This window comes from Drosophila subpulchrella, chromosome 2R, assembly GCF_014743375.2.
Source record: "Drosophila subpulchrella strain 33 F10 #4 breed RU33 chromosome 2R, RU_Dsub_v1.1 Primary Assembly, whole genome shotgun sequence".
Lineage (NCBI taxonomy): Eukaryota > Metazoa > Arthropoda > Insecta > Diptera > Drosophilidae > Drosophila > Drosophila subpulchrella.
The window spans coordinates 9535913-9561509 of NC_050611.1; the positions used below are offsets into that span (position 1 = coordinate 9535913).

At 39.5% G+C, this 25597-nt stretch overlaps 1 protein-coding gene across 3 annotated transcripts in view; it reads right to left on the reverse strand.

Moving 5' to 3' along the window:
- LOC119550081 (protocadherin-like wing polarity protein stan) overlaps positions 1–20579 on the reverse strand; it is a 55163-nt gene extending 34584 nt beyond the window's left edge. For all 3 annotated transcript variants that reach the window (XM_037858551.1, XM_037858550.1, XM_037858552.1), the window contains exons 1-2: positions 19986–20579; positions 562–590 (exon numbers count right to left, since the gene is read on the reverse strand). The gene's annotated coding sequence lies outside the window, so the exon portion shown is untranslated. The remainder of the gene's footprint in view (positions 1–561; positions 591–19985) is intronic.
- Positions 20580–25597: the final 5018 nt, after the last annotated feature.

Here is a 25597-nt window from a genome sequence, read left to right on the forward strand (position 1 = left end):
CGATGGGAGGGGCCTAACCGGCAAAACAAACATGTTTTAAGGCAAAAAGAAACATTAAGAGAGCCCCGGCGATAGACTGCTACACTTTGAAATGGGGGAGCAGTGAGGTCGGTGAGTCGGGAGAAGAAAGAAACACATTAACTTTGGTCAGTACATGAATACGAGCGCTCGTTAAGAGATAGAAAAGTCTGGGAAGATGTTCGGGGTTCGGGGTTCGGGGCTTGAGGCTCGGAAAAGCGGCCAACCCCTTGCGTGCCGAATGCCATAAAACCTCTGAAGAACCGGGGAACGCACAAGCGAGTCCATAAACTATAATTTGAGAGTCTTGGCCGCGGTTCGCAATTATCTTCTGCCGAACATGAAGCGCGATCAGCGAGTTCGTTGCTTGAGTCTTTCGTTTCTCCGCAGATCGTCGCACCAATAGAAAGAATCCCCGAATGTGCGGCACCAGAAATTAATTCAAATATCCCAGAATGTCTGTAAATTATTCAGATATTTACTTTGAGTTGGTCGTGTGAAATGCGCAGCTCCCAGGGAAATTATGATATTATATTTACTTACATTTCCTCAAGTTGATGCGATGCCCAGGCCTGCAAGAGAAATGGAAGAGAGAAAAAGGCGGAATTAATATTAAATTACACAATAACGTACGCATTCGAGGTAAACCTCAGAGGCGTTCGGAGTAAATTCGCTTGAAAGCCGCAAATAATGAGAATATGCACCGCTGAAATTGGAGTATCATTTTTTGCCGATGCAAAAGAGTTGAAAATTTAAGTTTGTTCTTGGCCAAATTCGAGTTGGTAGTGCAGAATCTGCACTCCACATATGTTAAAGTATATCAAGCGCTAATTAAGCAAGACTCGAGAGGGAGGTTTCTTCAGAAACTTTTACTAAAACTAAAAGCGAAGAGAAGAACAGCGGCAAAATTAAATTAAGCACTACTGTGGGAAAATGTCTTGAAGCGTAAAGCAATAAGAACATTTCCATGTTCCCCCTAAAAAAGTGGTTTCCTCAACCACAAGGCTGGGGGATTCCAGAGGAGGCAGATGAAGTGGAGGAGGAAACCGAGGTAGCCAAGCGTACAAGTTTTCCCAAAGCCCGGGGCCAGACATGTGTCAAGGTTATACTCCTCCGACAATTAATGCGAAGCGATGGGAGGAAAACTCTTCGTTTAGCCCCTGAACACGGAACCTCCAAGGGGAATATCTCAATAAAACCCAGAGGCGTAAGTGGAAAACGATGCCGGACAGGGAATTCCGGAATTTTTATTGCCCTTAGCCCATGGAACACACACATGGCATGGCACACAGGTTGAAGTGTAAATCACATTAAATCGGAGAATTTCCATGGTAGTTGGTACACATTGCAACGCCTGTTGGCACCGTTTATCAATTATCAGCAAGGACCCATCGTCCTTTCCCAGGATGCTGCCAACCAGCAGAATCGATTACACAAACAAGTTAAGGCAGGCAGTTCATCGCAACAAAAAAAATTGAATTTATTTTCCATCAATATTGCTTCTATGCCCAGGCTCAAACCGAAAAAAAACACCTTCGGCTTTTATGTCCTCCTGAAAATCGGAGAGGCTTGACCATTGGCAATTTAATTTTGCCTGAAATGCGAAATGTTTCCTCAACTCTTTTGCCGTATTATGGCTTTGCATATTTGTATTTATAAATTGCCGAGGCGAGTGTGCGTGGAAATTTTCATTTTCATTTTCATTTACAATTTCAATTCAATGGTTTATCCGCACACAAGGCCACATAGCTCATAGTTGAAGGATCTGTGCCGTAAGAGTTATTTATGTTTACATTATAAATGAGTGCTGCGGCCGTTGTGGTTGTTGCCTTTGTTGTTATTGGCCGGGAAATCATTAAATATTTCGAATTTCATTTTACCTTCACTGCACGGGTAATATTTACACCCCTGCGGAGAATGTACACATATAGCCCCATAACCAGTAACAGTATTTAAAACTTATTTAATTAGTGCTTCAATGACTGATTATTTCGAGGGCCCATTAAATTGTGGCTTAATGTATTTGACCATTAATATATAAAATTAACTGGATCTGCTTTGAATTAAATGTGCTATAAAAACATTATCTTGCATATGTCATAATGATGACCTGATGACCAATATACTTTTACTACTTTCTCTTAACGTGAGATATACCTTATGAGCTGTTGGGAACATCAATTTTTATATAACCCTAATAAAATAGTAGTAATGTAATTGTTAGGTTTAACATTTATTCTACTCTTGATATATATTAGAAAAGAGTTCATATTTAATTTTGAAGGGTGTTATATCATCAAACTACCATTAAAACATAAAATTAGGCAGTTCCAGCTTTGAATTAACTCTGCTGTAACAACATTAACTAAAATATGTCATAAAGATGACCAATATACTTTTATTACTTTCTTTTATATTGGAGCTTTCAAAATATATTTATTGTTGTTACGAAAATAAAAATATATACCTTAATAAAATAGTAGTAAACTAATCTTAAGATTTAATACTTTTCCTACTCTTATATCCCATTTAAAAGGGTGTTTTACCCTTAACCTACGGTTTTATGTCCTGTAAAATGTTAATTAAAATTAAATTAAGTAAGGAAACCCATAAAGCATAGACAGCTTTGATTAACTAGCCATAGCTTGACCCTTAACCCCCGACCATTACCCCGGCCACCAGGGTTTTCTGCCCGGAACCCTCGAAACCCATTTAAACGACGCCCACGTGACTGCCCGTTGATCCTGCAGTTTAAGACGAACATCACGTAGCCAAATGCTTTTCAAAATATTTTTACTACTAGGGCGCCTGGTGCCGTAAAACAAAAACAAAATACAAGAAAATAAAGAGCGCATTTTCCTCGACGTTTGGGACGTGACATAAATTAAATTTTGCGCTATTAATGGCAAATATTATGAGCAGATACCCAGTGAAACTGAACGGAAACTGTAAAACTTGTAAGCTTGTAAGCAACTTTTTGCCGGCTAACGTATTTCAATTTACAATGGGCGGGGAAGCAGGGAGAAGTTGGTTCTCAAAGTTGGGCCAAGTTGAATTGGCGATTGTTGTCGACTCGATTGAACAGCGGACTGCAGCCGGAAGTTTGTTAATTTCACAAAGCTAAAACTGAGCTATTTTCACTTTTTGCCAGATGCAAATCTCCTAGAATATGCTGGAAAGTATGCAGCATTTTTTTTATGTAGATGTGCAATTGTCCAGAGCAGAAATATTGTTTTGCCCATTTAATCGCAACCCTAAGCCCCAATGCAGTTGGAATTTTGTGTTGCATGAATATTTCTGGCTTTATGCTTCATTGATTTCACCATGCATTTTTCACTAAGCTGGGAAAATTGTTCGACTGGGCACCGGACAGACCTAATTCAAATTGCTGTGCAATCTGTGTGATGAGAGCAAAAAGAGCTCTGCTAAGTAGGCAACTACTCATCGAGGGGATTCGGGGATCGTAAGGGGCTAGTCCTGCTGCAGAACAATTGCAACACTATCTAAACAGACAACCCATTCAGATCCCTGGGGCGTGAGGGATTTTAAGGGCTACTGGTCCTGCGACTCCTCCAACTCCTCTTGACCGACTTGAAGGCCCCTCCATATCCCCCCCATTCGCTTCTCGGGTTTATGGCTCTGTTCTATTTCATCAGCCCCGGCAATTCCATCTGCTGACCCCGAAATCCGGCATCCTTCCCCTATACCATCATCATCATCATCCTCATCCTAACACATTTCGCAGTCCGCGCTCATAAACATTTTAGTGGCGGGGCACGTTTCATTTTGCGCCGAAATGCGTGTAAATTGCTTTCGCTTTGCTTTAGCCAAATGAAACTAAAACGCTGACCGACTGTTGAATAGTTTGGACCGAATAACGGCCCCCTTTCGGCCAACTTGGCAAACGGCAAATGTTTGCATACGCCGACGTGCTGCCGAAAGGATAATGGAAATTTCTAAAAATTGTATCGCCCAGCCTCGGCCGTTTCGGCACCGAAACAATTTTGTAATCGAAAAAGTTTGCCAGGCCTTCTGGCCCAAAGCAAACAATTAGTTTAGGGTCTGTGCGGGGTGGTTGGGGATTGGTTTGCCTCCCCACAGTTCAACTGGCAAATGTCAGATGTTTTTATTTATATCCCTTAATCGTTTGCTCATGTCACGAGCTCAGTGGGTACGGCACACTCGACTGGAGTCCGTCGAATTTGAAATTTTGGACAGCTATGAACATGTTAGAGGGGCTACAATGATCGAAAATGTGAAAGATGGTGAAGAGACCAACTGTATCTATGGTTATTTGTATAAAATATATTTTTTATTTTTGTATTTAAGTAGGAATGAAGTTATAAAGTAGATTTATACTTCAAAGTGGATTATCTATAGATTACATATATGTTATTGAAAGTGAATACCTGCTTTTTGGGTTGTTTTTAAAAATGATTTATAACTAACTATATATATTTTATGTTTATAACTGCATTTATACCTATAACTTAGGACTTAATCAAAAAAAATTTTAAGTACAATAATGACTACAAAAAAATTTTTTCATTATGTTATTAAAATGATTAATAACTGGCTTTATGAATATTTTTGCTTATAACCTAATAAAATAAACTATAAATAAAAACAATATTTTATTTATTTGTTACTAAAAAATATTTATAACTAATTAAATGTATATGTATTTTTGTAAACCATTATAAAATAAACTTACAATATGATAATGACTATAAAAATAATATTTTATATAGAAAACAAATATAGTAAAATCATATATATATATATAAGGTAGAGCTAACACATTTGTTTCGAGCATACTTAATAAATTAAATAAACAATTAATGAGTCAAGAAGGGAACATTTGAGCTACCTCAATTTAAGGAAAATTGCAAAGTATCTACGGAACCATGAGATATTTCGAAATCCCAGGGGATGATTGAAAAATAAGACAGAACTCATCCACCGAAATTATGCGTTCTTGACCCACGCTCGGCGGCAGCAGTCCAAGATTTCCTGTGATTACTCCAGCGAAGGCTCCGCACTTCCTCCCCCACTTAAATCCGCATTATCTGCACACCCGCCCCGCCGCAAAACCATTAATAATGCTTAAAATTTAAGTCCTGGCAAATTGGTTTAGCCTGAGCCACAAAAATATATATTCCCACAGCTGGCAAGGAAGCGAAAACCGAGTGCCGAAAATGTTTGTGTCGCAGTTAATTATAACGCTTAAGCTGGCAGCCGAAAAATTCCAGCCTGCGGGTTGGAATCAAGGGGGTACCCATAAATATATACACATATATATATAAGGAAGGAGCTGGGTTTACCTGTCAGGCGTTAATAATTCACTTGTCGACCTGCCGCAAAAGCCAAAGAGCAAAACTAAACTGCGCTGACAGCAAATTTGCTTTTAGTTTCTCTGCGAAAAACTTCCACATGGTTAACTAATTAAAAGTTATTAGAACATTCCACCGCCCACTTTTGCTTTGGCCAAAAATTTATTGAAATTTATTTCGTTTGTGCGACACGAAATTCACATTAAAATCGACTTCTATGCAGGACATGACGAGAGGTCCTGCCGGCTAATGTGCCTCGTGGAGGTCCTATTCCTGGCCAATTACCTCCACCTGATGGGCCACAGGTCAGCTTTAATTAAACGAAATATTCGTTCTGTCCACAAGCAGTTATCGCTGCCCAGTGTATTTTTGGGGCAATTTAAAATGCAAAAAGACGGAGAAAAACAAGCCAAAAGGACCTTTTTTGATGGGAAGTATGTGTGTGGGTTGGTCGGGACCTAAAAGCAAATATTCATCTGAGGGCCGCATCGTGTTTCACAATTTTTATTGGCATATTTACCGAAAATTAAATGGAGCGTAAAGCAATCTGCCCCAGCTTTTCCTCACTCCACCAACCACTTCCTTTTCCTCTGCTCATTTGGGTGATTTGCACACGCGGCGTATGCGTAATTTGTATGCCATTAAGGCGACGGGCACAAAGACGAATTACATTAATTGCTTAGCCATCCCCCAGATATATCCTGTATAGGATGTGTATATCTATGGATGCACTTGCCTCTACTCTTACCACCGAAACGCATTCAATTGTGAATTTCGTACTCGGAGCTATTGTTGATTTTTGCAGCATCTGCCTTCTTTTTGATCTCACCCACTTTTCATATTCCTTGATAATTGCTTTTATTCGCTTTTCAGGGCTCTCTCTCGCCCTTTTTTTCCCTTGTTTGCAATCAATTTGATTCTCCTGGGACTTGACCAGAAATTAATTAAAATGCAAATTAATTTGCAATTATGAGAAAATCCCTCATAGAAACTGCTGCTCATAGATACTTGCGTTCCATCAATTCTGCATGAAATTAAATCGATATGCAAATAAGCCCTTGTCCTCGAAATCGGGGGGAAAAAAACAGTAGAAAGAGTAAATAGTTTAAAATAAATATTTGACCATGAATTAATTGCAATTTTCCATTGTTTGCTTAAATATCAGAGAGCTAGATGATGACAGTGCGACTTTTTCAGGGATTAAAAGCGGAGAGAGTGCTTTAGAGGATGATATTCAGTTGTGCGAGGACTTTTTACATTTTACGAACTTTGTGAAAGTGAAGTGGACATTCCTCTTATTTAATGGGAAGCTTTTAACACCTTAAGTCCAACAGATTAGTGTCGAAAGTTGGCTTCAGAATTCCCACCTCAACAACAATTGCTAATAGAATTTCTTTTGGTTGCACCCCACAGATCCCTTCCATTTACCTTCCAGATAAACGCTTATCGATAACCGCACTCGTGCGTGCCGTTCAATCACACATACAAATCAACAAATGGAGGGACTCACTCGATAAAAGCCAATAATCGCATTATCCGTTAGGCAAATCCACTTACACGGAAATCAATCAGCCCCATTATTGTCTGGATATTCGAATAGTTGCCATGACCACAGCGACAGAAGCAGGCGAAAGAAAATGGCCAATCAGTGGAAATCTGGGTAAGCAAAGTGCAAGCCATTGGAGTAAGTCCCCTGAAAAGGTTGGTTAATGGGTATATTCCATTGATGGTTTACCTCCAAACATCACTAACTAGTTGGCAGGATCAAATATCCATTCTTTGAAGTTTGATCAATATGATATTAGTTTTTGGCTACGCCATTTCTTATTATTCTAAACAACTTGAGAAAGATTATTTAATGATATATTTAGAAAAGTTATTTGGTAAAAAATAATGCATTTTATGAGAAGTGTACATTGCGTTCTAAATAATACCTTATAGCAAAAATTAGGAGTTTTTAATTCAAGAAGTTGGGGAAGTTTATTATATTACTTTTTAAGAAACGTTATTTAATGACACATTTTTTAGATCCTTTATTTTATAATGAATGTTATGATAATTAGACATTGCATACCAAGTAATTCCTGATACAATCCTTTGGGATTGATAATTAAATTATTTAGTACTATTTATTTTTGAAGTTACTGGATATTGCACAGTCGATTCCCTCTCATATAGATATTCATTTCTGGAACTCTTTGCCATGGTCTGGGGCATATGTTAAATCAGTCGGCGATAGCATCGAATGCCAAGAGGGAAGTTGAAAAGTGGCAAAATGTGGTTTGGGGTCGAAATCAAAGGTTAATCACCCCTGCAGGGCACGCAACACAAACACAAAGACGGGCACACGCATACATTAGCTCCACATGGCCCTCTGTCTGTGTGATTGCGATTGTATTTGTGAATGGGATTCGATGCGAGACTTGGCCAGAAGTTGGAGTTAAGGACACGACTTGCCAAGGGTGGCCCTTCCAGCCCTTCTACTTCTGTATGCCTTCCCATTCCCTTCCCATTCCCTTCCAATCCCCTTCTTTTTCCCCGAAGAAGGCGCAAAGCTTTTTGCAAAATGGCGCACTCACATATGCAACTGTGTACCAGAGGGTGTGTGTGTGCGAGTGTGTGCGCTTACCACTTGAAGTTCTCGATTTGACTCGAACTGAACTTTTGCGTGTTTCAATACCATAAATACTGCATGCCTGTCTGCCCCCTGAGAAAAGCAGGGGCGGGCCGATGGGTGGAAAATGGGGCGGAGGGAGTAACATATGCGGCAGACAATCACATAAAAAAATATTGCCATTATTTGTCATCAATTTTGGGTGTTTTTAGAGGAGTTTTAAATTGTTTTTAGTTCCTAACGTAAATAATAGAACAATTTTATAGCCCACTTTATTTTTTTAAAAATATAAATTTGAATTGAAAGTAATAATCGAACACAGGTTCTATTCTTATATTCTAAAAAAATGTTTGCATTATTCGTCATTAGTTATGGGTTCAATATTTTGCAGTTAACAATTTAAAAAAACGCTGTTGCCCTTTGAAATATTTTATTTGTAAGCTTCTTTAAAAAATAGATGATTCTCATTATCTTTATTTTAACAGGCTTTCGGAACTATTGGGAAATTCATTAAAAAAGTTTACAGCTACATATAAGATAAATCTAAATATTATTTAAACCTACAGCGAAGTGTTACTATTATTAGTTCAACATAATATAAGCCAATTTCTTTCTCTGTACAATCGTTTTTGTGTAGCCCGAACAAGTTTAACCAAAAAGCATAAACAATCTCAACCGGTATTATGGCTAAACTTTTCTTTGCTAACTTTACCTCCGAGGATGACCAAATATATCTGTTGCAGAATCCCCTGAAATTGAATCCTGAATCTACAGAAAACCTTAAATTTTGATGGCATATCAATTAATGCTGTAGTAAATGTAAATTTTAATCTTGGAGAGTGGACCCCGCATAAATGATGAGCTCCAACAGACTTTCAGTTGACAAATGATGGACGGATGAGTCATCCCCTTTTCTAAGACCCCCTTTCCCGAGCACATTTTAGCACACAATCAAAATCCATACGAAATGAGCTGCGCTGCTCCTTGTTTAGCTCCTTCGGTTGATTATTTTTTCATTAGCGCCTCGAGGCAAAACTCCCAGGGGGCGGTGGTGGTGCTGTCTATATAGTGAAAAGGGGGCGGGGTCTTCCACTCGACCACACGAAAGAAATGTCACAGTCCATTCTTATTTATTGGAATAATTTCCGGAGTGTTTCTGTCACTCTGCTTACACAAGAGGGGGTGTGGGTCGTTGAATGAATCATTGGATTTACAAGCTTTGCATAGAGAAATGAAATAAAGTAGAATAGACAGAGGGAAACACGCCATGTTGGGGTGCGGAGACGAGGCCTGAAAAGTGGAAAATTTATATATTTTAGAAACAGAAATAAAGCCGGGCTCAAATGCAAGGGACTAAATGTCAAACACTCGTTTGGCCCCCGCCCGCGGGCTCCTTTGATGCAGTTCGTCGAGGCGTTGAATGCCACCCTCGCTTTGAGGCCCCTTTTTATTTGGCTTTCCAGCGCCCCCTTTCTCCCTTTCTCCCTATTTTAACTTTCCCTCTTTTTGGACCAGGCCACCACCAACACCACCACCCTTAGCGTTTTGTAATAGAGTTTAATGCAACTTTGGCGGCTGGCTGGCTGACTGACTGGCAAAAGCCTTTTCCACAGACACAGAAACCGAAAAGAGTGAGAGATCCTGGGGGGAGGGGGATGTCCCCGGGGGATTGAGGGGTTGCATTAGCAGGGACCTTCCCTTAAACCAAATGCATAGAAAATTCTATGAAGCAGCGGCCACAACAAGGAGCAAGAACAACAGCCGGCATTTTGCCGAAAAAAGGACTTGCTCGTGCCGAATTTATTGATTTTTGGTCCTGCCGCCGCCGCCGCCGCCGTCGACGCATCCTGAATGAAACCCACACATTCACACAGATACACAGGCAGACATACAAATACAACTGGCTATGTGTGCTATATCCTCCCCAATTTTCGACGAGGCGATCGAGCAACCCTCTGAAAAACGCTGAATGCGTGGGGTGGTTTCGTTAGTTTTTCACGAAAACAGGGACAACAAGAGCAGCAACAACAAATGGAAATGCAATCAGCAACAATAACAACAACAGCAACAGCAATAAAGGAGCAAGGACAACGTGTCCAACAGCTGTTCTCCACTTTCGAGGACAACAAGGACGACGATGATGATGTCTGCGATGATTATGATGAGAAGGCGATGCCGAGTCGTCTCCTTATGATATGCAAATATTTGACGAGCTCAATAAACGCTGAATTTTCGTGCAGTGTAAGAGGAATAACAACAGACAGATATTCGGGAAGGAAGCAAGCAATTGCCAACAGGACGCAGGACATAGAGAAGACAGAGGGAGACGGCTAGAGAGAGTGAAAAGTGACGCATTAATGCCCTTCGATTATTGACAGCAAATGTTCGCCAATTATTTTTATTTGACTACGTTAGGCGAATGGCTATACTATTTCTCTAAGAATTTCAAGGCAACACAAAGTAAACCAAAATAAAATATTAGGAAACTTTGGGTCATATATTTGGGTGCTGTTAATTGTAAGCTACAGTATTTATCTGATGTATTATTATGAATATATTATGTATATCCCAAGAATCATAGCTCATAATGCTTAGTATGTAAGATTATTTTGTTAAGATTATTCTGTTATTAACTAAAAATGTTTATACTTCGATTTTACCAATAAATCTCTATTATTATTCAAAGAGTTTCGGTACGAGTTATAAATATAACTAGTCTCCGAGATAATATAACCATTATTTGTTTATAGATAGAATTGATTTACATCGAATTGCAGTTCCAGCCGACTCGGGTAGTTGGTCTTATTTTTGGCACATAAATAACCCTGTCCTCTTAATATCCTGCCAAAATGCGTGACCAAAAGTTAATGCCCGGATCGAAGTCAGGGTAAAAACAACAATAACAGCCGACACCAACAAGGGACTCACGATGGGCTACAAGTGTTTGAGTTGCCGGGCCCGGGATTCTGCTCCAGACAAATGCAAACCCATTACGGAGAGATGATGATAACCGGAATAAGGATGAGGATGAGGATGAGGATGAGTACGAGTACGGGGCCCTGGGATGAGGTTGGGGTTCTTGAGCCGGAGCTTTATATGCAAAGGAAACTCGACAAATTACGGGGAACAGCCATGGGAAAAGCGTCAAAGGAGGAGGTCTGTGGAGAAAGCACACATGAATGGGCATAAGGAGAGAAATCGGCAAAAGCCGAGCAAAATAAAAATCCCATTGCCAAGTAGGGATATGCCTTTCAGCCAGGCAAGGAGACCAGGTGACTGGCGGACTGGCGGCCGGTGACTGCCAACTGCCAACTGGCAACTGCCACGCCCCGTTGCACGTTGAGCACACCTGCATGAGTCATGCTGCCCCCAGCCGTCGCATTTTGGATTTCTGTTTATGTTGCACGAGAGTTTATTACGGCAAACAGCAGCAAGGACAACAGGCAAACCAACAACCCCGCTGGCTACACAGAGAAAAAAGTCGTTAGGCATCTTAGAATTTGGAAACACCCACAATTGAACTATCTTAAATAATGAAGCTACTCATTTATTCTCATAACTATCTTTTGGGTATGGTTTGTAGATTAATATTTGGTGGGTCCTTAGAAAATACCATAGTGAGAAGGTTCATTTCTTTAAAAAGGTAAGAAGTATTTTTTTTTAAATAGGTATATAACAAATATGATGTACAATATAAGAGCTAAGAACTTGTTTCCCATTACTTAATACCTTCTTAATAACTTATTACTGTTTTCCAGTTATAATTTAATAATTACAGTATTTAATATTATTATATACTCTTAAAATAACTATTTCCATGTTGAGACATACTCAAAACAATTTTTATAAGATGCTTCCTTAAAATAAATGTACCGTTTGATTATGACAAAAATGTTTATAGTTTTGTAGAGTCACATTGATTAAATATTGGTTTATTAAAAATACATATAAATCAACTGTTTGAGAATCAGAAAGTTCATATAATGAAAGTAAATCATAACGGATTGCCTACGAGTGGCTTTTAAATGGATTGATGCACATATGTCTATCCTAGGAACTCACCCTAACGACTTTTAGATTGGTGATGTGATGGTAAAAACTCTTAATAAAAAAACCGCCGACCATAGGATTTTTTTCCTGTGTGGTCTTCCTTCCCTTCGAGTCCCGAGCACCGAATCCCGAGTCCTTTTGGCCGTCTGCTGGCTTTGCCTCTGGCAGCGGCATTTATGGCGCAAACTTGTTTAATATAATGAACACTGCGGAGCAAAGTCAGGCGGCACGTGAGTCAGCCTGCGATCCTGCCTAGCGAAAACTCACAAATAGAAGGCCTGGCGAGTGGAAAGTGGAAAAACCACCCTCGGGGGGCGCTAGAGTGCAGTGGAAATCAACCACCGGCGAGTGGTGTTCTTGTTCTTGTTGTGGACCTGCAACCACCTTGCCGCAAATACGATGAACAAACACAATTTCTGTCGCTCGAATGATGCAGGGGCCTCTTTAAAAATGAATAAAATGCAGCAGGATGCAGAGGCAGTGGCAGTGGCCCTTTGATTGCATCACTCAATCGTCCTGGAAGAGAGTGAAAATTGGAGCAGCTTGGCCTCGGAGTCCTGTGGCTGCTCATTAGTCCTGTCCCTTGCAGAGGAAAACGCAAAATGTCAGGCGTTTCTCGGAGTTGCTCTGATTGAAATCGACCACAAAACGAGTTGTGTCATGTAAATGTGGCTCTGGAAATCAGAGTTAGCCGTCTCTCTCTGGCCCGACTGTCGCCCTCTCTCTCTTTCTGGCCATGTCTCGTCCTTGTGGCGCCGCTTGTTTAGGGCTTCTTTATTGGCCAGTTGGGGGAACGTTTGCCTGCAACGAACTCCTTTGCAATGCCATCCTTTCACTGTGTTTAACATGCCAAATTGTTTGCGCAAAAGGACAGCATAATTGTCTAAAGAGAACATTTGAAAAGGAAATATAATCGACACAGGATTGCTTCCTGGAGCCTAGATATTTCGAAGGGATGTTAATGAGTTTTGAGAATGTTGAAGCTGCTGCTGCTGTTCCATTTCCCCAATTAAACCGGTATACTTGGCCAACTTTACGGATAGCCATCAAATGGATAACCATCAAACTGAGATACTAACGATCTGGGGATTGACTGCGCGAATTGCCCTCCATCCTGCCATTTTCCACCCGTCGCTCATAATTGTTAGCAGCAATAAATTTCCGATAGAGATAAAGGACTAACGCAAACAGACAGACTTTCTAACTCCGAGAGACTCAAACACGTACGCACGTGTATCCAGGCGGATAACAGAGTTCATCTCTGCCCCATGCTGAAAATGGTACACTGAGAAAAAATCTAAAACACTCTTATTTAAGACAAGAAGATAAACGGAAATCATAAGCAAACAAAAATGTTAATAACATTTTTATTACGTATCATCATTGAATAAAATTAATTTGATATTGAGAAATGGTATTTCGCTTTCCTCTCATTAAAAATTGTCTCAAAAAGAACAGGAGAGAAGGAACAGAAAAGGATAAATGGATAACTTAACTTATCCTCACGTAATCTGCATTGCAGATAATACTTGTTTTTTCCCTCAGTGCTTAAGATACTTCTGCGAAAAGCAGACACACACTTCGACAATAAAATGCGGGATTCAAATATGAAACTGGGGGAAATATCTGGGGATGGCTCCCAAATAAATTGAATGAAAAGTTTTATCTCTCAACGAGTTAAGCTCGAAGCTAATCGCATCGAAGGCGATAAACAGGCGCGGTGGCAACTCTGGCACATATCTGCTATGCGCAGCGTAAATTCAATTTACTCAAATTGAAAATGTGGTGCGAACTTCCACTTCCGTATTGATAGGATGCCGCAAACTCGCGCGCACACACAGCCACACGGCCACGCATACAGCCACACTGGGGCCAGTGTGGCCAACTGCGTGTGTGTGGCACGTTCACTGATGGCTTAACAACTTATTTATGCTTAGCTATAGAGAATTCGTCCCCCAAACTCCCCCCACAACGCACCATCGTCATGGCGACCGGTTCTTGTTGCTTCGCTTCGCTTGCTTGCCTTCCTTGTTTGCCTGTCGCGGCTTTCCATTTGTTTTTGGGGATGGCACACAGCCACAGCATCACTCCCCCTTTTCCGCTTTTCCCCATTTTACCCATTTTCCCGCCATTTCACCCGAGAACATGCTGGTGAATTGTCCTCAGCATTTTGTCTCCCGACTAAGGGCTGGCAATTTCATTTAAATTTAATTCCACTTTCTGGCACGTTGTCAGCGCTGTCAGTTTATTCAAATTCTCTTGTACCGTCACGCACGTAAATATATATGTAAATACATATTCGGATATAAGGCCATAGCATGTGTGCAAATGCATATGAGTCAAGGACCTGCTATAATCAAAATAATCAAAATAAATTGCAATATGAAACTATTTGCTCGGATAGACAAAAGGCGTGGAATACAGGGCAGACACACACACACCTTGGGTGCCATCAAGGATGTGCATTTCACCATTTGATAGCCTTGAATGGGGCTTGTATTCCACCATCGGATCATTATGATAATGCTGCCAGGGAACCGAGAGGATTGACATCGATACACAGTCAGCCATCCGTACGTAGCATACATTTCGGGGAAGATAGAACAAACTAATGACAAAGGCCCGCATAATTGCGTTACGCTCCCGGAAAAAGAGTCTAGCAAATATGGGTCAACTGGCGGACAAAAAGATATAGTCGGAAGCTGGCGTCCAGAAGTTTTTCCCTGTGACAAGAGAGAAGGGGCTGATAAATTGTATGCAATTTATATATACAAGCGTGACTGACATGCAAATTGTGATAAATTAGAGGGGAAAAACTATGGCGCACAGGGTGTATGTATTTGCCACCCCTTTTTGGGTTCTATTTGTAGTTTTTTTTTTTTGAGACCACCCCCAACTGAGCCAACTTTGATAAGCAAACTTGCTTTGACATCGAGAACTGGTGATGAAGTGTAGCAAACTTAACTACTGATTTTGCTGCTGCTTTGGATTTCACTCGTCTGGCAATTTGATAAAGTTATTACTGGGGGGAGGGGTTTGAAGTCGGTCAGCTTAATTAAGCCAATGAATTATATGCTCCACTCCGCACTCAATGCGACTGCCTGCTGCTTTTGCATTCATTTTGACTCTAATGAAGCGTAATTGATGCAGTTTCTGCATTATAAACATGTGATGTCCACTGATGAGTTGCCTTAATCAAATGAAATGCCACGGCTTTTGCTGCAGGGCAATTACACAAATTTGTCGGGTGGAAAGTCAAGTGCGGAAAGTGCCCAAGGAATATTAAATAAATCACACCCAAGGTGTCCAATCCACCCTATTGTCTAGGCAAAATAAATTAATTTCACAAAATTCAAGGAATTTAAAAATGATTGCTTTGAGTGTGCTTGTGGTTAAACTAAGACATTTAATCAATAAACAATTTCCCAAAAGTCCTTGCCTAATAGAAAATCCATTTAAACTTCTTTGCTTCTCTCTAAAAATGTATTAGTTTAGTAAAAATATATTTTAATATAAGCGAATTAATTAACATTAAGCTCACACAACTGTGCGGTTTTTATATTTATACATTCTCGTTAGTTGAATTCTTGGCCATCAACAATGCTAAATCATTGTGACATTAAAAGGATTCCGCAAATAGCTTTGGTTAAATAAATATATAATTAATAAATGATTAGGTTTTCAAATGGTATCTAATATAAATAATACTTTAAACTTATTAAAAATGATTAGTTTTGATAAACCGCTGCGATGTTTATTATGCAACATTTATCAAATTTAAAAGGAATTCCAATATAAATACTGTTAAGTGGGGGATTAGCTAAGGAGTATGGCCATTAATTTACCCCCTTATTAATTGGCATAGCTAAATTGTTGATTTATATCAATTTCACTTAAGCTTTTGGAAAGGGTTTGTAGTGTAATAATATTTGCAATGCAGCACTTATGACCATAATTAATTTGATTGTAAATTAGTAGGCACTTGAACCAAACAGTTGATTCCCCTGACTCCATTTCGTTATTTAATCCTCTATCTGTGGATTAATTGCAATCTGTATCTTTCGAAACGGAAGCAATGGAACTTCAATATCATGCGACTTATTCTAGCTAATGGGAAACACAGAGTCATTCACCTAATTTGACAGCCCGATCCGCTCGGAGGCATCTGCCCGACCATCCGGCCACCCAAATTGATATGTCTAATTAATGCAATTGAAACAAATTTCCAGCATGCAAATGAACGCCACACATCGAGTGCTAGAGCTCTGGCTTTTGGGCGTGTGCTGGATGCTTGGACATGCCTCATTAGCCAAAGTGCCACAAACTTTGGCTCCTCTAATTGAATTAACACTAATGAGGTCTCGTCTCTCCAACTCTCTGTATCACTTGATACCCAGTCCCATTTCTATACCCATTCCGATCCCAACGAGGTGTGAATTCCCCATCTGGAAAGAAGAGCATCCTTTTTGCTACATTATTCATGCATTCTGCCATCCGAAAACCTCGTTACTTGACGCGATAGTGAATTAGGCAAAAACTAAAACATCGTATGGGGGGTGCTTTATGTGCAGGGCTGTCAATCAATCAATCAATTTGGGCACTCAGCCGTGGACAGGGTTGCCACCGCACCGTTTTGGTTGCTTTGAACATGAGAGATTTTAGCCTGCCATCGGGCAAAACGAGCTGTAAATTCATTGAACCGGGGCACTTAAATCGCTCGGTCGCATCCTAATTGATGCAAAAATGTGGCAAATTCAACTACATTTCTTTATTACACTTTCTGAAAAGGGGAATTTCATCAATTAGAAAATAAATTCGATTTATTTCATGTATTTGACTGATTGGTCTTTTGAGTGGACAAAGTCAAGTTTACGCCTTTATGCATTTCAATAGACATGACATGGAATTAAAAAATCTTTGAGACTCTATTTAAGCCAAACAATTCGTAGGTAAAATATTTTGCTCAAATTAATCTCTTTGCTAAGCAATTTCATATTGTGACGTAGTGGCCAAAAATAGCTTCATCTCATATTCATTTATTTCTGTTCACTTAAAAACTTCTTATTTATTATTAAGTGAGCGAAATCAAGTTTTAAATAAATAAATATTGTTTGGTTGATAATAATGACGATGATGATGATTTATTTCTCTGTACTATAAGCCTAGTTATTTCATTAAAAGAAAACTAATTTCACTAAATATTCAAACAAGGCATTTAAGCTAGAGTTGATAGATAGCTTTTGGGAGCTGAGTAAATATTTAAACGGTATCTGCTTTCACAGCCAGAATTCATAATTCATTCGCCCCATAAGACTCCTCCACCTGTTGGGCATTAGATATACACTTATCCCAGAAACCAAATCAATATCCAATTTCGGCGGAGAAGACCAGAGTTACAATGCCATCAATCATGCGATAGACGCCGCATGACCTAACCTATCCAGCTGAGTCTGGATTTGCTTCCAACCGTATCTGTATCTGGGACTTGTATCTGTATCTGGAGTTTTTTTCGGCTGTATCTGTGGGCTGTTTGCTGCCGTATAAAACCGTACGTATGTACGTATATGCATCAATTAAGCTTTTATTCTAACATAACAATTTTGAATGTGGCCGAAACCAGTTTTGAGTGCCCTAGCCTACGCGGTAACTCATGGATAGCTGTGAATAGTGGCCAAGAGAGGCCACAACAAACCCACAAAAGATACGAAAAACTATGTGGACCGTCAACGTCATCAATGAATCTCGAGTGAGTGATTCAATTCCAACTCCTTGCCATGCAAATCCCATTTGGCAATGGGTCCCAAGACTTCGGAATAATTTCCACAATAGACTGTTGATATTTTGATGGTCCCCAAGCCGGCCACAAATCAGGCACATTAACTGGCACGAGACAACATTCAAATGTTAATTAATCAAGCGTCATAACGAGTTTTCCCTTGCCGGCTTGGATTCCGAATGGATTGACTGAGGTTAGTTCGCCGGATGGATTGACAATTCGCGGTGAATGTGGCATCAGAAGCCGGAAAAAATCACCTTTTTTCGTTGGACTCCTTGGCCAAGACTGGGCTGATCTTTTTGAGCCCACAAAAAAAAAGGAGAGAAAAAACAGCAAAGCAATGAGAAACAGGTTGCGGCTACCGAAGAAGAAGAGGATGCGTTCTGGCCAGGATGATGGCCCGCAGCTGAAGTGACTGCCGGTGGTAGATTGCTCTTAACCTGGTCGAGACAGCTGCAAAACCGCCAAGAGAGAGCCGGGCGCTTACAAACTCATTTCTTGCACCGAAAACTATTTGGTTTATTAAGTTTTCAAGATCGTTTTTTGGTTTCTTTTATTCTAGTATGAATGTGCTATCAAAATGTAAGAAAACAATAGTCATTTAATAAGGTGAACTGACTTAAAATAGGTGAAATTTTTATAACAACAATGGAACTCAAGGTTTTCATAACATTAAATATATAAATATTTTAAGATCAGGTAATAATATAATAGGGCTTACATATGATATCGAGTGTTGATCGTATAAGACTGAATCCAAAGTAAACACACAAATATATAATAAAATGGGTTGACTCATTCTATATCAGTGTGGATCGTTTATGACTGACTCCAAAAGTATTTGTTTTTTTTTCTCTGCACCAGCCGCAAGAAGAATGGAAAAAGGTTGGTAACACTCCGGTAGAGAGAGAGAGAGAGAAGGAGACAGAGAAAAGGAGGGAACGAGGAGCAGTGGCAGAAAACCAGTCTTACAACAATTTTTCAGCTACTTGCCACTGGCAGGCTCGAAATGGACTTGACTCGACTCTTCCAATTGCACCAAACACACCGCATTCCAACTAGAAAATCATAAAACATAAATGTGCGAGTGTATCTTTCCCGTTGAGACTCGAAAACAAACCCAAAATACAATGCCCGCCGTTAATGGCCTCGAATATTAAATCTATCTTAATAAATTGGCAATCCGACAAAATCGTCGAGTGAATAATGTATCCAGCAGATATGTGTGTTTGTCCCGGCCTGCTGAAATATTTATGCGCCAGACAAAGGGCGCAGATACAAAGATACAAGCGCAAAGGCGAACGGCAATGGCAAAATCCCATGGTTAAGTGTGAAATGCAGGGAAAACAAAGCACTTGCAATGCTCAGCTACAGATACAGATACAGATACATTTGTATCTCGTGCAGGCATTTGATTCCGATTTCGGTTATGTTTTGACCCCACTCTCCGCCGCCCTTCCCTCCTTTCTTTTACTCCGCCTTTGCGCCCCACGTTTTAATGTGACTTTTATTGTGCTTCCTCCTTTTGTTGTCTCATTTGGTATTCAGCTTTATGTTTGTTTAGAGCTTCGCGTTTGTATCTTCTGCTGGCGACTCTGAACTTTAACAGTTGCACTGTGTGAACGGCGGACTTCGGCTTCATTGGGCCAACTGTTTGGGCCAACTGCTAATTGGAGCTGGCCAAGAAAGAGGCCCTGGGTTTAAAGGCCCAATTGGAGCTCTATTTTATTGCCGAAGCCGTAGAGCTGAACTGTGGTTAATTAAGAGCGTCTTAAATATTTTCGAGGGAGCTAGAACTTTGTCCGCTATATAGAGCAGTATTTCTAACAGTAGCAAAACAGTAACAAAATTTAAAATTGGATTAAACCAGATGGAGGAAAATCACAAAACCTCAACGAGATCCAAAATATTTAAAAATTTCAGATTAAACCCGCCACACATATATAGTAAAAATCGAAGTAATTCAGTAAACATAAAATACGAGTTTCCGGGAATCCGAAACTTATCTGGAAGAGTTAAAGCCCCTGTCCCGTAGGACATGTAGTATCCTGTAGGACCGACACCTGTCATATGTCATACATCAGGTGTCATGTGTGGCACAATCCCCATTAGAATGCAGCCGCACAGCGACACATATGTAACCGCATATACGTATATATCCTAGATATATCCTGGCTGGAACGTGTGAACTTACAGGCCTTTGTTTGCTCTGCCTCGGGATTTCCACGCGTCGGTGGCCAATAATCCGCTTTAGCTGCACGGCTGCATTGTTAAATATTTATCATATGTATATGGAATATGGCATTTAAAATCGCGCATCCGTGTTTTCCCCTTTTGCACCTTGCGATTGTATTATCAACACAATATATTATAATTAGCACTCGCCAGGTTGGCTGGCCTCACTTTAGCACTTTAACTATTTTGATTCCGGGAAATTTCGTGCGTGATATATAGTAAACATAGACTATGGCTAAAAACCCGACCGGTAAGCTGGGGTATTTTTCCGCGAAGGGGGGTGGTTGCTGGAGGAAAAGCCAACGCACTTTTCGGAAAAAAAGAGCAGGCAAAAGGAAAGACCGCGCGCTAAAAATTCACAGAGAGCGGCGATTGTTGGCGAAAAACCGGTAATTTCGAGCGTCGAAGTTGTTACTTTGTGTTTGCGTTTACCTCTGGCTTTTGGCTTTTCGATTGTCTTTGCCTTTGACTTTGCAGAGACGCGCACGCGTAGCCCCGAGTGGAAAATACTGGCCTTTCTGCTGGCCAAGCGCTCAAAACGCGTCCAATCGGTCCGGAGTCGCAGGGTTAACTGGCAAAACCAGAAACAGAAACTCAGTTCCTAGCTGAAACTGAAAACCCAGCCGAAGCCGGTTCGTGTATCTGACGGATACGTTCGGTTCGGTGGTGGTTTTTCAGCCGCAACATCGCCGAGCCACTCGCAACATGTTGCTGGATCAGAACTGAGTGATATTCGAATTGAATTTAAAGTTTCCCTTGAAGGATTGCACCGCTTTACAAGTTATAACCCTTATTTCATACCCGTTTTCATCGTTTGTTTCATTCATCTACATTTACATCACACTTTTTTCTGAGTTATGACTTATTTACATTTTTAGCTTTCGATTGTGGAATTTATAACGAGTTTAATAGGACAATGGGACTATTATTCTTTAATACTGAAAAACAGAAGTTTTTGAAGAAGATCATATACTATTTGAAACCTATTATTTACATTTATCCGCATATTCGTTTATTTTTTATATAGAAATACATAGGGTTTCTAATTTGGATATAATTTTGCAAATATTTTAAGGTGTTATCTCAACTTTTTAACTATAAAAGATAAATGTATAAGTGAATGGCATCAGAAAAGGTTTAATTCTTGCCTATATTAATAACAATTAAAAGGGTAATTTGTTTTAAGTATGCTAAAATAAGACTCACAACGGCTAACTGTTTTTTCTACGGCTGGCTACATTAATATGCCTTGGGTGATCTTTGGGACTAAGTAATTTGGAACTTGGAATTAAAATTTATTTTTTAATCTGCCCGATAAATTACATAATGTCTCCACAAGTTATAACTCAAGACCTATGTACATGTCACTTAAGACGAAAATCCTTAGAGAGAGTCCATTGACCTTTACTGTAGAAATAATGCACTAAGCGGGATTATTAGTGACGTTAAGATTTTGTTTTATTTTTGTATTTAATCATATTGAACGCACATTTTTTAAGGCCTTTATTTGTCGCGCTTAGTACACCCATTAAAATGTGATTGACATAAAACCAAACAATTATTTATTATTTAATTAATTGCGTTTCAGAAGAGACAAATGCAAATTCACACAGCGCAGACTGTCAAATCCAATTTAAATTATTATTTCAAAAGAGATAGCTGTCCAAATAATCAAAGATCAGCACGGCAAGTGCATAACAACAACTATGGTTGAAATTACGAAATTCACAAGTCAATAGTTTCAATTACGAACCCATTAGAATGAACGATGTACTTGGGTACTGTAGGTATTCCAGAAATTTTCATGTTCCTCGCCTGCTGTTCGATTAGATTTCAATTTATCGAATTATGCAAAATATTTAATGCAATTTAGTTGGCTTGGTCCGGCAGAAACATATGGGGAAACATATGCCAGGGCCGGAAACCGAACACGCTTTTGGCCCACAAGGACAACAGCCGTTTGGTAATGGTAATGCAAGTGGATCAGTGTGTGTGTGTATGTGTGTTTCTGATTTTGTGGGCCAGAATTTATGGGTTACAGGAAGGTGTTGGCCAAGACAACGTCGCCTGGCCAACATCTCGCCTTTTTGGCCCAGCTGACGTGTCCCGAATCCTTCCGAACAGCAACGAATCGAGGGATTTTAGAAGGATGGGGGCTGGTCAGAATGGGGAGGCTTCTTGCATGTAATTGACATTGGCCCCTTGCGTTTGATTAATTGCATTTGGTTGGGGCTCTTCCGAGCCATTGACTCGGAATGCTCCGAATTCCGCCCATTGATCTGTATCTATATCTATGTAACCTTGTGGCCATTTGTAGCTGCATCCGTAATCTGTAACCGTTTCAATTTGTATCTGTGTGCCTTTTGCGGGGCAATAAATTCGACATGTTCGACATGCTTTCCAATTACCAAGCGCTGGCATTAAACAAATGCAGCACACTTGACACACGTCGAAAGCCGGCAGCCCCTTTCGGAGATTCCGATCTGGAAGATGGGACACCAGGACGAAGGAACCCTTTCTAAAGGACTCCACACAAGCAAAGCAAGCACTGGAAAAAAATAGCACTCAGTTTTTATTAAAATTACTAGTATGTACTTAAGTATGTTCTAAATATAAGAAGCATATGTGTTATCCAAAAGGAATAAATAATAATTTTAAATTATTAATTATTATTATTATTTTGTAAGGATTAAGCAATCGAAATTTTAAAAGAACAACATAAATCAATCTATAAACGTTTTCATGGAAAAGCTCTCGAAACTATTCACATAACGCTTTATTTTTTGCATTTGATGATTGATTTACTTGAAAATGTAAAAGCAATTTCATGTGAAAGTATATAAATCAATATACATATTTTTAGAGATTTGCCTTAGAACCTTTTTTGACTTTCTAACATTTTATTTATTTGTAATTTAAGCTGCGGTTGTATCTCCAATTTATTTTAGGAATGGTTTTAGGCATTTAATAACATGGTGATGGCTTTAGGCATTTAATAACATGGGAAAATAATTATACGAAGTGTAGCTAAAATATCTTCCAAGTTCCCTTTTTATATTTTTTTTTTTCATTTGACTAACTGACTGGATTAATTTTAGAAAGTCATGTATTAATATATAAATTCATAGAATATTGCTTAGCTGTACAGAGTTTTTCTCTAGGTCGGCATGCCCCTTCAAGGTAAATCTAGTGAGATAGTCAAAAGTCCAGCAAGTGTCACAAGGCCTTAAGTATCTGCACTTTGTGTGGTAAAATGTAATATTTTTGCTTTGATTGCATTTTCTATATATGTACAATGTACATAGTACTGTTTATTTTTCTCTGTGCAGGGCGAAGACACTTGTCTCTGCATTTGGTTTATGCAAGTGCCGCCTGCGAGCGATATAAAAACTCCGGAAAAGGAGGAAAACGAAGGGGTTTGCTGCCGCTTCACTGAACCTCAATGGTCGTGAGGGGGTGGCTGGTGGGCGTGGGAGGTCAGGGGTCAGAGTGGGTGGTGCTGGTGGTGCTGGCAACCAAGAAACATAACTCAACAATGCAAAGGACGATGGAGCAGCGAGCAAAAAGCGCAAGCCGAGGAGCCACAGGCTGCATCTTCAGAGCAGCAATTTGAGCGTTCTTTCGCTCGACAAACGCTGCCCATGCATAGTTTATGATCCCCCCTTAAATATCTATGCATTTTGCTGAATTAAACCAACTGCACAGAATGTCGCAGATAATTCAAGGCACCTACACACAGCACACACAGTTTTATGGCCCTCGTCCTCGTCCTCGAACCAGGAGAAGTTGAAAAGTGCCACGAGGGTAATTTAAAAATCCATTTGTGTTTTGAGATTTCGCCGGCAGGACCTGGGAGATGGAAGCTGGCCAACAATTGCGGTGTACGCAAAAAAAAAAAAGTAAAAAAATACATAGAAAAAGCGAAAAGGCATGCTGGGAAATTGGCGAGAGCGGAAAATGGAAAATGCGAATGACTAGATGACTGCCGACTACCGACTGCCCGAGTTGACTGCGTGACACAATTTCAATTTGCATTGACAGCATGAATTATAGCAAATAATCCCCGAAGGCAAATGCGATTTTAGTGATGCCAAGAGCTCAGGTTTCACAGTTCCCCCAGTTTTCCCAATTTTTCCGACCCGGGTCAAGCGATTTCCTGGGAGCTGTACCGCGATTTCCGCGTCCAGCTGTTATTGATATGGAAATGATGCGCACACCAAAGATAGAATGTTGCCCAAGGAAAAACAAGCAAACTTGCGAAAATAAAGCAAGGCGGGGCGAAATAAAATAAAATAAAACAGCGACAATAAAAGCAAATAAAATTTAAATTTTATGCAACGGCAAGGGCAGTTAATTTTGCTCAACAGAATTGCTAAACGAGAGCTGAAAAAATTCAAAATACAAAAAAATAATGGCACTCAAAGGCAGATAGCAAAGGAGGAAGCGAGATGGCCACCCAGAAAGAGAAGGGGATAGAAAAGAAATTGTGGAAATTGGGTGGAAGGCTAATGAGGAAAAACCCAAAAGCACAAATATGAGTGGGGCTCTAGATAGCCAAAAATGCTGAGCAAGATAAATATAGCAATTCGAATTCAAATGTCACAAGTAATTTGCTCAACATTCGACAAACTCAATTATACATTCAATACACACCATTTTAAGCACAAAGAGCTAAAAAAAATACGATGATTTAAATTGGGATCCAATTTAATTCGTTTCAATTGTTTAATATGGTACGGGCAAAACATTACTAAAGTTTTAAAACACGTTTAATAAAGTAAAATGTGAGGCAATTAAAGTGGGGAGTAAATGTGAGTGCTGCTCCATCCTTAGAACTTAGAGAGTCTTCCAGTTGTAGGTTAGATCAGAATAAGACTTTCTATCAAGAATTAGCGGTTTGTAGATTTATTCTGCTTAAATACAGATCCTTTCTTCCAGAAGTTGTACTTCAAGGACTGTGACAAACACCATTCTACGCGAAATGTTAAAGGCAACAAATATCCGTGAGTCAAGATATATATCGGGAAAGCCCGTTGGATAACCAAAATTCAATTTTTGATCTTGCATTGAAGATCGATAGATATTTTCGAGAAAGTGATTTCTGTGCACCCCCATTTGAGAAGAAGGTTAAAATATTAAACAGTAGGTACTAAGTTTTAAAAATTTTTTGATAGTTTATACTGAACAAAATTTCTTCCTTTTATGAAACAAAATATAATATTATGCAAAACAAACAATAAATTCTAAGAAAATAAGTATAAGTTAATGGCAATTTAATTCCCATTAATTTTTAAGAATTATTTGATAGTTAGTAAGGAAGAGAATTTCTTCCTTTTATGAAACAAAATATAATATTATGCAAAACAAGCAATAAATTCTAAGAAAATAAGTATAAGTAATCACAATTAAGTTCCCAGTTTACCACTAAAACTTGAGCAAGGCAATCAAAATACGCCATTAATAATCAATTTTTTTGCATTTTCACAAATAACAGGGTAAGATTAAACTCAACAAAATTTAGCAAGCTTATCTCAAGTTTGGAAAAAGGACAAGTCATATATTAAGCTTAAT